Source organism: Macrobrachium rosenbergii, chromosome 3, assembly GCF_040412425.1.
Source record: "Macrobrachium rosenbergii isolate ZJJX-2024 chromosome 3, ASM4041242v1, whole genome shotgun sequence".
NCBI classification, from domain to species: domain Eukaryota; kingdom Metazoa; phylum Arthropoda; class Malacostraca; order Decapoda; family Palaemonidae; genus Macrobrachium; species Macrobrachium rosenbergii.
The window spans coordinates 42,228,794-42,241,336 of NC_089743.1; the positions used below are offsets into that span (position 1 = coordinate 42,228,794).

Consider the following 12,543-nt stretch of genomic DNA (forward strand, 5'->3'; position numbering starts at 1 on the left):
GGAGGGGGAGGTTCCCCTACCCATTCCTCCTCATACCCAAGACAGGGGGCCCAAAGTGCTAAACGGTTTTTTTTACGAGGATTATGAAAATGACGAAAAAAGCTATTGTGCAAGAACAGTGGCAGCTAGAAACACAATGCATCATAAACAGACAGAGAAGTAAATGTAACGTGAAAACAGTATTGTAAAGTGCATCTAATCCAAGGCAAATTTGGACCTCTCTATTTCTCATCCGGCTTGAAATGCTATAATCTGACCCCCTCCCCCCTAAAAAACACTAGCATACCCACTCCTTGGTGTGATGGCCGTGGGTCAGAGCAGTGCATGATACCATTGTTAACTTTTACTACAGTACAAAGTTCCCTTGAATGCGACAAAATCACTTGGGGTTTCTTGCTAAACTGAACTCAGTTATTGCAGGCTTCTGCCCAAATTCTAGCCTGTGCACAAACAGCTGCCAGTAGTATGAGAGAAGAGTAACTTGACACCACATTTCTTGGGAAATTCAAGAGCGTCCTGTCCCAGATAGATGAACGAACTTGATACTTAGCACACAACACACGTGGCCATCTCTGAACTGAGGCACTAAAGAAATTTCTTGATAAAGGGAAGAGTTGTAATGCATAAGTGCAGGTGCAGCTGGTACCAGAATTTGCTTCGGAAATCATGCCAAGGTAATTTTTACACTTGACAAAATCCTTGTGTTGCAGTGTAAGATAGAAAGAATCTTAGCATCTTCTCTTCTTAATTGGCTAAAGCAATTTTACTGTAAACGAGAAACGAATAACAACAGGTGAGAGATGTCAAAAACTGAGATGGTAAAGGGAAGGACAGCAATTAATAGTGAAGTGGTAGACATGGAATTGAGTAAAGCCAACCTTTGGAAAAGCCCAAAGAACATTGAGAAACAACAATGGAAGACCCAGACCGGATGAGTATTCTGATGAAAGAGAACGGAGAGATCTCACCAAATGTCCTCATTATCTCACATACAGAAAACCCGGTGTTAAACGCTCGTGATATTTCTTTGACGAAGCCTTGTTTGTTTTAAGGCAGAACTTATTTTTGCCTGTTTATAGTTTTAACATACTCTTCAGAGCAAGTGAGCACTTAGCGAGAATGAAGTTGGGAAATTTTTTTTTTCTTTAATTGTCTTGTTACTTGCCATTTGAAAGCTCAAAAACTATTGACTTGGTACCACAGCGTGCAGGATAAGGTGTTTCCCACTGTACATATATGTATCATGGTTGAACCCCTCTAACTCGAAAATAGTTTTGCTGAATCGTCATCCTGAAATCCTGATTTTATGGAAAGCTGTTCCTTTCAAAAGCTAGACAGCAATTGAGTGAGTTTCCTTTTCTTGTATCTTGTTCCCTTTGAATAACACCAGCTTTTTACTTTTAATTTATGGTCGTCGTGGTCCACCCACTTCCCTAATACCCACTTCAATATAGCTCAGAATTCATTTCAGGAGGACTAACACTTGTAGACATAATTAACACATACCCATAAGCTCGTTGAAAAGCTGTACGAATAATAAACAAAATCAATTAATGTTACGCTTCGCACTATTTACAGTACCAATGAACTTTCTTACATATTGGAATATAAATTGTGTAAAAGTGCTCTGTAGAATAGGCCTATAGGTAGTAGGCCTAATAACTGTAGCGTATAAACTATACGGGTGTGTATGGGAATGCAAAGAATACATTTCTGTGAAGGTAGATAGTTGAGATAGTTTATAAATATGATAGTATTAAGAAATATAAATACTTCTCTTGTATAACACAATGCAAAATAGAATCAGTGTGTGCCCCCTACTCCAGTAGGCTAGCCTACTGTAGGCCTAACCATCTTGACACTATATTGGCTAGAATTCAATTATTATATTTTATTCAGGGCACCTAGCAGGAACTAATTCAAGACACATTATCAGTAACATTACCCAATAAAGCCAGCATTTGAGTGTCTTAAGTATTGAGGTTATTGTAGTATGACGAGGAAATGTCTGACCTAAGACTAAGAAATCTAGGTTAAACTAAAGGCCAGGTTAGGTTAGGTTCAAGATTCATTGGCACTGCATACTCAGGTTTATCAATTTTAACAATTTATAAAATGGTATACTGTACATGTCTTTGGTTTACACCTTTTGGGTAAATATAGATAAATTCAGTAAACTGAGTAAAACTATTCCATGCATAACTTCGAACAAAATAAAAAAAAAAATGGTGCAGCTTTTGTTCTTGCATGCACAGTGCTGTATTGTACTGAGATATATATCAAGTTATGTGTCGAAATATATTACTATACACTATTTCAGTAAACTTCTTTTTAACATGCAATTAAGTTCTTCATCAGGTGGAACAAGATTTCATGGAACATCATATCTCAGTCATTTTTGACGTTTAATTTTCTCTAGATTCTGATACAAAATATTTGGTGTTCCAGCTGTTTTTCTGTACATTTAAAAAGATGGCATTGCTTACACAGATTGTGTTTTAGACCAGAGCCTCCTTGTTTATGACCTCTGGGTTTATATAATTCACCTAAATGCAGTATTAAAATGAATGATGAAGTCTACTTAAATCAGTTTTGCAAGTTGAATCTACCCAGAGTAGGATTGAAAATACATTATTTGTTAGTTTTTATATTGAATTATAACACAGCAGTAACTGAAGTTAGGCATGTAGCCTAACCGCTATATGCTTAGCTTTCAGGCTAATTGCAATGCCAGTGCATTAGTCCTGTCTTTTACTTTTAGCATAATAAATAGCCTAGCCCATACATTTCTTTCATCATTTTATCCTTTGCTTTGTTAATATATGATATATTTTCTCGTCAGCACCAAATTCTGGAATACAGTACCAATGATTGATTTATAATTATATAAGATCATATTTTTCTTGATAAAAGTTCTGTATGAATCCTTTGAGAAGTTTTAGGTGCTTGCATTCAGTGTACTAGCTAGCCATTGTGCAAATTACTTTTTTAGGATGTTACAGTAGTTGGGTAGATGTTAAGCAAATTAAGTTCTTTAATATTTTTTAACTGACCAGTTTTCCATCCTTGCTGGACACATTCAGTTACAAGTGGTTATATCATAGTGTTAAGGATTCTATATTGAAAACAATAAAGTTTTAAACAATAGTCATGCCAGTTTTCTGTAGAAATGAAGAAATTACATTTATTTCAAGTAGAAAACAAAATCTTAAAAAGTGTTCAGTGACTTTTTTTTAATGGAGAATTAAATTTTTACCCAACTGACACCTTCATGAAGATTAAATCTTGAAATTTCACATTTGTTGTATGTGGAAAAACTTTGTAAAAAATATTAAAAGAAAAATCCTTTGATCAACTTGCATATATTATTGAACCACAAATACAGGAATCTAATTGCAGTTTTTCTAACAACAGGTGGTAGCCCTAAAGGCAATGGTTCAGCAACTGTTACATATGAAATGTGCAAACCCTAGAACAGTGTTGACTTGTCAAGAAAATAAGGGAGGAAATTACTGCTGCCATAGATTTAGAAGGATCCAGGACATCCAACCAGGTAGGATTTGGCATCCTTGATTAGGATGGATTCTTGTATCTTTTCAGTTTAAGTTGCTCCTTGTCAAGTAAGCTTGGGGGTCCAAGCAGTTAGGATTGAGCACCCTTAGTTAGGTTAGGTTTTGTTTTTTCTCTATAGTGCTTGTGCCAATTTTGTTTTTGAAATTTTGAGGGTATGCACTAGAACTATGCATTTTTCTGTTTCACTTGTAATACAATAGCATATTTTTTTTTTTTACCATTCCCCTTGGTGCAATTCACTCATTTTGGCTTTTCCCCCATCCAAAAAGCCTCAGTTCCCACTGGAATCCAGTCATAATTCTTAGACGTAGAGGTTGAAGAGAAAATATGTGTTTTATGCACAAATAATAAAGAACTACAGAAAACACATACTGTATATTGTTTATGTCTCCACCAAAAAGTACCATATATTTACCCTAAGCTGTCAGAGAAAAAGGTCTGACATAAAACAGTTTCACCTATGACTAGGTAACAAAGATAGGTACCAACTATCCAGAATAGCTTAGCCTACATTAATAGTAGATTTTACCTAATGTAATATGGAGTAGTAATGTGGCCAGCCTACAACCATAGCTTATGTGAATGGTTAAGACTACTGTATACAAGATATAGTGCCAAAGCCAGACTTTGCAATTGGAGATCTATCTTATTCTTGACGACTGCACTCACAAACTAAGACTGACACATGGGATTAACAGTAAACACCTTTTAAAAAGCCTGCTATTTTAGAAACAAAAATTTTCTCCAGCATGATCCAGTACATCATTGGGCTGGTCTACCCTGTCGGAAGTATTATAACTATACAAATATAAATGTAATCACACAAATATAACACAGTATTGTTAACAAATATTAAAGTCAAATTTTATATAAGTAAGTTACCCAGTAATTACATAGCTATTAGTTTCTTTTAACCGGCAGCTCAAAATTTCGAAATTGCGGGTCAGGCTAGTTTGTTTTGGTTATGACGACATGCCCCGCCCACTTCGGGTGTAAGAGAAGGTACAACATGGCAAAGAGCTTCAATTTGTTTCTGCTGGCTATGGTTGAAGGACAGTGGTTGGCAGCAGTTCAAAATCTGGAATTGGTGAAGTATTTATTTTTGTAGCCTTTCGGCAGAATTAAGATAGTGTTAGGCGAATTTTGATCATTGGTTGATGACTCTTTGCTCATTTTTTGGACTTTTATTAGACTTTTCTAGGATGTCTGACACTAGTATTTCTAGTATTAGGATGACTCGCACACCGTTTGTATTCTAGGGGACAAACATGTTCAGTAGATTTACATTGTGAGGAGTGTAATGACTGGGATATTAAGAAGTGGAAGGCTTTAGATGCACATCTCAAAAAACTAGCTAGAGATAGGAAGAGGAAAGCTATGGCTAGGGAATCTAGTAAAGCTTTTGCTAGTCAGGATTCATCTGCTAAGTCGGATGCAATTGCTCCTGTAATTTCTTCCATTCCCATTCCATCTCCTCCACCTGTGCAACCCTCTCCTTTACCTGGCTCTCAGGTTTCTGACCCCAACACCATCACCAGTTTGGAGTCAAAAATCAACACTCGTTTTGGGTTGATTGTTCAATCAGTCGCTAAATTAGCATCGTCTGTGGAAGTGCTAATGGACAAAAGTGAGTCAGAGCACCCCGTGGTGCCCAGTGCAAGTGCACTGATAGTGGAGGAGATGGCTGTTCGGCCTGCCAATTCTCCTAGGCCAAGGTCCCTGGGATACTCCCCAGCACCTGGGAGGAGTCAAACTGGCAGCCTAAGGGAGGTCGGTGGGGTCTGCCCCCGAGCAGTCGCCCCCTCGGTTCTGTTGACGAATCCCAGACTGCAACCAAAGGCCATTGGAAAGGCCTTCAAGTGAGCACTCATTGTATGTCCTCCAGCTCCGAAGGTTTTAGTCCCAGGCACACACGGCGCTATGTGGACAAGTCACGCCCACTGAAAAGGCGTGTAGTGGAGTTTGAGATTTCTTAACCTGTTCCTTGTAAGAAGAGCAAGGATTCAGCGCACCCATCGTGTAGTCATTGGGACACCCCGGAACAATAATTCTCTTCATCTTCTTCGAGTGATGATTGTAATTTGGTGCCGAAGTGCCTTGCGGCGCAGAGGCGTTCTCCCCCTTGGACAAGACGTATCTTTTTCCACAGGCTACAGTACTGAACATCGCCTCTGACCTGCAGAAAAAGAACACTCAGGACCTGCTCTCCCAATCTATGAGACGCCCCAAGGATTCTTCGACTCTTCTTCCCAGATCTTTTTCTCTGCTGCAACCTACTCCCTTTCGGAAACGGTGGGAACAAAAGGGAGCAGAATCTTGGATAGTGTCTGTCCTGAAGGAGGGCTACACTATCCCCTTTTTGAACAAACCTCCTCTAATCTGCAAGCCTGTCGAATTGACAGCTTACTCTCCAGGCTCAGAGAGATTTGCTGCTCTCTTGCTAGAGGTGGAGTCCCTTGTTCAGAAAGAGGCTATAGAGCTAGTAGAGGACATTCATTCTGCAGGATTCTACAACTGTGGTGCCAAAGTCATCGGGAGGCTGGAGACCTGTTTTGGACATAAGTGCTCTAAAGGTCTTTGTCAAAAAGACAACATTCAAGATGGAAACAAACTATTTGGTCCTTGCATCCATTCGCCAGCGAGAATGGATGGCGTCCATCGACATGCAGGACGCGTACTTTCACATTCCAGTACTGTACATCCAACTTCGAGAAAGTACCTCAGGTTTGTGTTTCAGGGCAAGGTGTTCCAATTTCATGCTCTTTGCTTCGGCCTCTCAACAGCGCCGCAAGTGTTCACCAGGGTATTGGCTCCCTTAGCGAAATGGCTTCGTTTGATGGGGATAAAGATCTCCCTATATCTAGACGACTGGCTACTACTTTCCCGCTCGAAAGCTCAATGTACGGAGGACATTCACACAACTCTTCTCTTGGCTCAAGAATTGGGCCTTCTCGTCAATCGGGACAAGTCTTTCCTGACACCTTCTCAAGAGATTCCTTATTTAGGGATGACGACCAACTCTCGGGATTTTCAGGTTTTTCCAGTCCCGAAGAGAACAGAAAAGTGTCTCCAGACAGTGGAAGAATTTCTGAATCTAAAATTTTGCTCAGCCAGTCAGTGGATGAGTCTTCTAGGTACCCTCTCATCCATGGAACAGTTCGTCACTCTGAGAAGACTTCACCTGAGACCTCTCCAGTTCTTCCTCAGAGCCAGATGGAACAGGAAAAAGTTTCCAGACTCGTTTGTGTTCCTGATAACGGTGGAAATCAAGGAGGATCTTTGTTGGTGAAATTCCAGGAAGAGACTATCAGAAGGGAAATCTCTTCATCCTCTGAACCCCAGCCTAGGGTTCTTTTCAGACGCATCAAACCTAGGTTGGGGAGCTCTTTTGGGATTAAAAGAAGTGTCAGGGACCTGGTCTCAGGAACAGCAAAACTGGCACATCACCGTAAAAGGATTACAGGCGATATGTCTGGGCCTACAGTGCTTCACTTCAGAAATTCGGGGGAGGACAGTAGCAGTGCATTCAGACAACACGACAGCACTGGCATACATCAAGAAATGAGGAACCCACTCTTTCTCCCTGTATGAAGTGGCACGGGACCTTCTTCTTTGGTTACACCAGAACGACACTCAAGTGACAACGCGTTTTATCCAGGGAAGACTCAACGTTCTAGCTGACAAATTGAGCCGTCAAAGGCAGACCCTTCCCACAGAATGGACATTAGACCCGTTGATTTGTCTGGATCTGTGGAAGCTCTGGGGGAAACCCATGATAGATTTTTTCGCCTCCTCTAGAAATCACCAACTTCCTCTCTTCTGCTCACCAGTTCCAGATCCCTTGGCATGGGCAACCAATGCAGTGTTGCAGGATTGGTCCAACAAAGATCTGTATGCTTTTCCCCCATTCAGTTTAGTGAGGCAGGTCATCAACAAATTCATGTCTCATCAAAACCTTTCCATGATCTTGATAGCCCCCTTCTGGCCAGCAAAAGAGTGGTTCCCAGATCTAATAGAACTTCTTGTGGACTTCCTGAGACTGCTGCCACAGAAGCAACAACTTCTCAGGCAACCTCACTTCCGTCGGTTCCACCAAAACCTGTCTTCTCTGGCCCTAACAGGGTTCAAACTGTTAGGCGACTGCTCCAAAAGAAGGGCTTTTCAAGAACGGCTGCAGATGCAATTGTGAAGTGTAGAAGAGTCTTCAAATAATGTCTACCAGGCAAAATGGTCCATCTTCAGGCCCAAGTGCAGACAAAATAACGTGTCCTCTTCTGAGACCTCTGTAGCAGAAACAGCGGACTTTCTTCTGTGCCTACTCTCTGCTAAAGGACTTTCCACCTCTACCATTAAAGGATACAGAGCTATGCTTAGCTCTGTTTTCCGCCATAAAGGAATGGACTTATCGTCAAACTAGGATTTGTCTGACCTTATTAAGTTCTTTGACACCACAAAGCTTAAAGAAAAACCTTTGCTGTCCTGGAACTTAGACAAGGTCCTTAAGTGGCTTTCCAGTTCACGTTTTGAGCCCATGCAATCTATCTCTTTAAAGGATCTAACCAGGAAAACTCTTTTTCTGGTTGCCTTGGCCACCGCTAAGAGGTCCAGTGAAATCCATGCTTTAGACAGAAACATAAGATTTTCTCAGGGAAATGCAGTTTGCTCCTTTTCCCTAGACTTTCTGACTAAGAATGAATCGCCATCGAATCCATGGCCTCCTTCTTTTACGGTCAAGAACTTGTCCGAGATAGTGGGGCCATCTGAAGAAGAAAGAACTCTCTGTCCAGTAAGGGCCCTTAAGTTTTATCTTCCAGTAAGGGCCCTTACTTCAGAACCCTTAAGTTTTATCTTCACAGAACGAAGGACATTCATGGTACTTCAAGAAGCCTTTGGTGTTCTGTGAAATATCCCTCTAGACCCTTGTCTAAGAATGCCCTGGCATTTTTTCTGAGGAATCTGATTTCCGAAGCACATTCCATGGTGAACGAAGACTCGCTCTCCTCTTTCAAGGTAAAACCCCATGAGATAAGAGTAGTCGCTACGTCTTTAGCATTTAAGCACAATTTATCCATCACATCAGTTGTGCAAGCGACGTTTTGGAAGTGCAAGTCGGTGTTTGCATCGCATTATTTAAGGGATATCAAGACTACTTTTGATCAATGCAGTACTTTTTACGCGGCTGGCATGGTGTTGGGGAGAGAAACGTATAAAGCAATGTCCTTTCTTTAATCTCTTTGCCTTGCTTAGGGTATTGAGTTTTGGGGAGCCTGGAAGTACTATGTACTTGGAGTACCCTCCAGTTTTTTGGTTTTACGGTTTGGTATTGGTGTTTTTAATTTGATTGTTGGTGGTTATGATAACTATTTACTCTGGTTATTTTGTGTGTTACTGCGCCCTTGGCAGGGGCATCTTGTTCTACTTTGCTAGCCCTCGGAAATTAGTCCATCGCTACAAAGCACCCACTGTAGTAGTAGGCCCTTAAGGCTTACCGCCTCGCCTCTACTGGATAAGATGAGTGCCAAGCAGAGGCAGTATCTACCTGTAGCAGCTCTCTTATCAGGTAAGGTTCAACAACACTGATTCAATGTTAGCAAATTTCTATTCTCAAACTCATTACTATTAATAATGTTTTGGGGTAGATATGTCCAACAGTCCCACTTCCATTCAGTGTGGGAGTCAGCTATGTAATTATTGGTTAAGTGACTTGTATAAAAATGACATTATTGTAATAAGATAAAGTTTTATATATACTTACCCAGTAATTACATAATCGGAGCCCACCCTCCTCCCCTCAGTTGGACATAAGGGCATAAACAAATTGAAGCTCTTCGCTATGTTGTACCTTCTCTTACACCCGAAAGTGGGCGGGGCATGTCGCCATAACCAAAACAAACTAGCGTGACCTGCAATTTCAAAATTTTGAGCTGCCGGTTAAAAGAAACTTAATAGCTATGTCATTACTGGGTAGGTATATATAAAACTTAATATAAAAATGTCTTTTTTTTTTTTTTTTTTTACAAAAGACTAGATTATTTTGCACTTGAAACTTACTTTAAAATTTACCTATCACATCACATTCATCATATATGTGAAAAACCTTTTGTCCAAATAAAAAATAGATCTGTGGTCAGCTAGCATCCTGTTGAACCACACATACAGAAACCTAACTGTAATTTTTGAAAACCAGTTGGTAGCCGAAATGGTGTTCGTTCAGCGTATGTTGCATATTTCTAATAATGTACATATCAAGAAATTTAGGGAAGCAACAGCTGCTATCATAGATTAAGAAGAGTCTAGTGTGTTTGGCCATGTAGGATGTGGCTTCCTTGGTTAGGATGCATTACTATAACTTGTTATGCCCCAGGTCAGGTAAGCATCCTAAGTTAGTTTAGGTTTGATATTTTCCTTTAATGCCCTTGCCAGATCTTCATGCTTTATAACTTGTATGGTTGTTACTGTTGGGGTTTTATTCTTGAACCATACTGCCTATCTTGTGATTTGAATATTCTTGACCATTCTCCTTGGTGCAGTTCACTCATTTTAGCTCTTTCCGCAGCCAAGAACCTCAGTTTCCACTGGGGTCCCACTATAATTGTTGAATATAAGGAGTAAGGGAAAAATAAGTGTGTTTTGCACATAGTAAAACCTGCATAAATTGCATGGTAAGGATTCTGAACAAGGAAAGGTTCTGGATAAGACAGTTTCACTTATAGTTCACTTATAAAGAGGTGACAAAGACAGAGATAGGTGCCAACCATACCATCTGGGATAGCATAAACTGTGATGTCTTACTGTGCTTTGTTAGTAGTTTTTGCCTAGCCTACTATGGACTAGTATTGATTAGCCTGTCACCATGGCGTAGATAGATGGTTAGACTAAGCAAGGCCTAGTGCCATAGTGAGATTTTGTAACTGGATGTCTAGCTTATTATGGAAGACTGCACACACACAAGCTAAGACTAACATGGGATCAAGAGTAAACATTGTGAAAAAAACCCATTACTGTACTGTATTTTAGACAAAGTTCTCTTCAGCATGATCCAACATATCACTAGGGTGGTCTACTCTGTCAAAGGTATTATAACCATACAAGTGTAAATGTAACAACACAGATATTGACAATTCTAATAGTTTTAAATTACATTTTTCAAGTAAAACACAAATATAATTACCAATTCAAGCCTACATGAAGATTTACTCTTGACTACCACATTCATTGTATGTGAAAAACCTTGTCACAAAAAAAAATTAACAAAAAAAATCCTTGATCAGCTTGAGTTTGTTATTGAACCATAAATACAGGAGCCAAATGGTAATTTTTGAAAACCAGGCAGTAGCCATAATGGTGATGGGTCACCATCTGTTACATATTTCTTATCACATATGTACAAACACAAGACCGGTATCACCATATCAAGAAATTAAGGAAAGCATTAACTGTTGGCATAGAGCAAGAAGGGTCAAGGGCATTTTGCCAGGTAGGACGTGGCATCCTTGGTCAGGATGCATTCCTGTAATATCTTTATTGTTCAATGTGCTCTAGACAAGGAAAGCTCGAGCTCAATTAGGTAGGCTTCAGCACCCTGAGTTAGGTTAGGTTAAATGTTTCCATGTAATGCTCTTGCCAACTCTCTGCTTCATAATTTTTTGTGGTTTGTTACTGACTAGTATTTACACATGAAACCAAGCATTTTTTGACTGCTTACTTGTAATATGTATTTATTTCTTTCCATTCCTCTTTGTGCAATACACTACTAAGATATAGATAGTAAGGGAAAAACAAGTGAGTTTTTTGCACAAGAAACCAAAATATGCATAAAACATAAGTTAAGTAATCTGAACAGTATATGGTCTGACATCAGGGGCAAGAAGTTGTATACAATTTAAGTTGTGAGAGAAAAAAGTTCTGGAATAAGACAGTTTACTTTTAAGAAGGTAACAGATAGGTGCCTAAGCCATCATGTCTTAGCTTGTTTTGTTAGTAGTTTTTATCTAGCCTACTATGGACTAGCTCATGATTGGCCTACAACCACAGCCTACTTGGATGGTTAGACTCTATAAGATCTGGTGTCAAAGCCAAACTTTGCAATTGGTGATCAAACTCATTCTTGAAAAGTATACACAAGGTAAGATTGACACATGCAGTCAACGGCGAAAACCTCAAAAATTTTTTACAACATGATCCAGCTTATCACTAGGCTGGTCTACCCTCTCAAAGGTATTATAACCATACAAGGTAATTGTAACAAAAGTATAATTCAACATATTCAGCAATGTTAAATTACTTATTTTAGGTAAAACAAAAATACATATAAACTCAAGCCTATGTGAAAATTTACTCTCAAGGTGTTACACATTTCTAATCATGTGTATAAGTATACCTTAGTTTAACCAGACCACTGAACTGATTAACAGCTCTCCTAGGGCTGGCCCAAAGGATTAGACTTATTTTACGTGGCAAAGAACCCATTGGTTACCTAGCAACGGGACCTACAGCTTATTGTGGAGTTAGTTACTTATAAATGATTTGTTTAACCAGACCTCTGAACTCTTTTAGGGTCCTTCTCGGGCTGGGAAAAGAAGGGGGGAAAGAGTACATAAAAAATTAAGTAGTTAAATAAATAAATAAATAATAAAAAAAGGGGGGGAATTTAAAAAAAAATCAAGAGGGAAAGAAAAAAAAAGAAAAAGAAGGGCGGGAAAAAAGGGGGAAGATTATATTTTACTTATCAATTTAATTTTGTTTAAGAAGAGAATGATATTATTAATTGAAAAGTTATTACCTTCTGCTAGAATATCCTTTATTGATTTATTTTGTAAATAAGTATTTCTTTCATGATGCCATCTGGGACAGTCAATCAAGATATGTTTGATTGTTATTGGGATGTTACATCTTTCACAAGTTATTGGGTTTGTGTGCGGAGTTGACATCAGATGACCATGTGTGAGTTTAGAATGTCCTATTCTGAGT

General features: G+C 39.3%; 1 long non-coding RNA gene across 1 annotated transcript in view; it reads left to right on the forward strand.

The window, feature by feature from the left end:
- The window catches only part of LOC136854659 (uncharacterized), a 24,806-nt gene continuing 12,263 nt past the window's right edge, over positions 1-12,543 (forward strand). Inside the window, exons 1-2 of the long non-coding RNA XR_010857758.1 lie at positions 1-1,345; positions 3,415-3,553. This is a non-coding gene — a long non-coding RNA (uncharacterized lncRNA). The remainder of the gene's footprint in view (positions 1,346-3,414; positions 3,554-12,543) is intronic.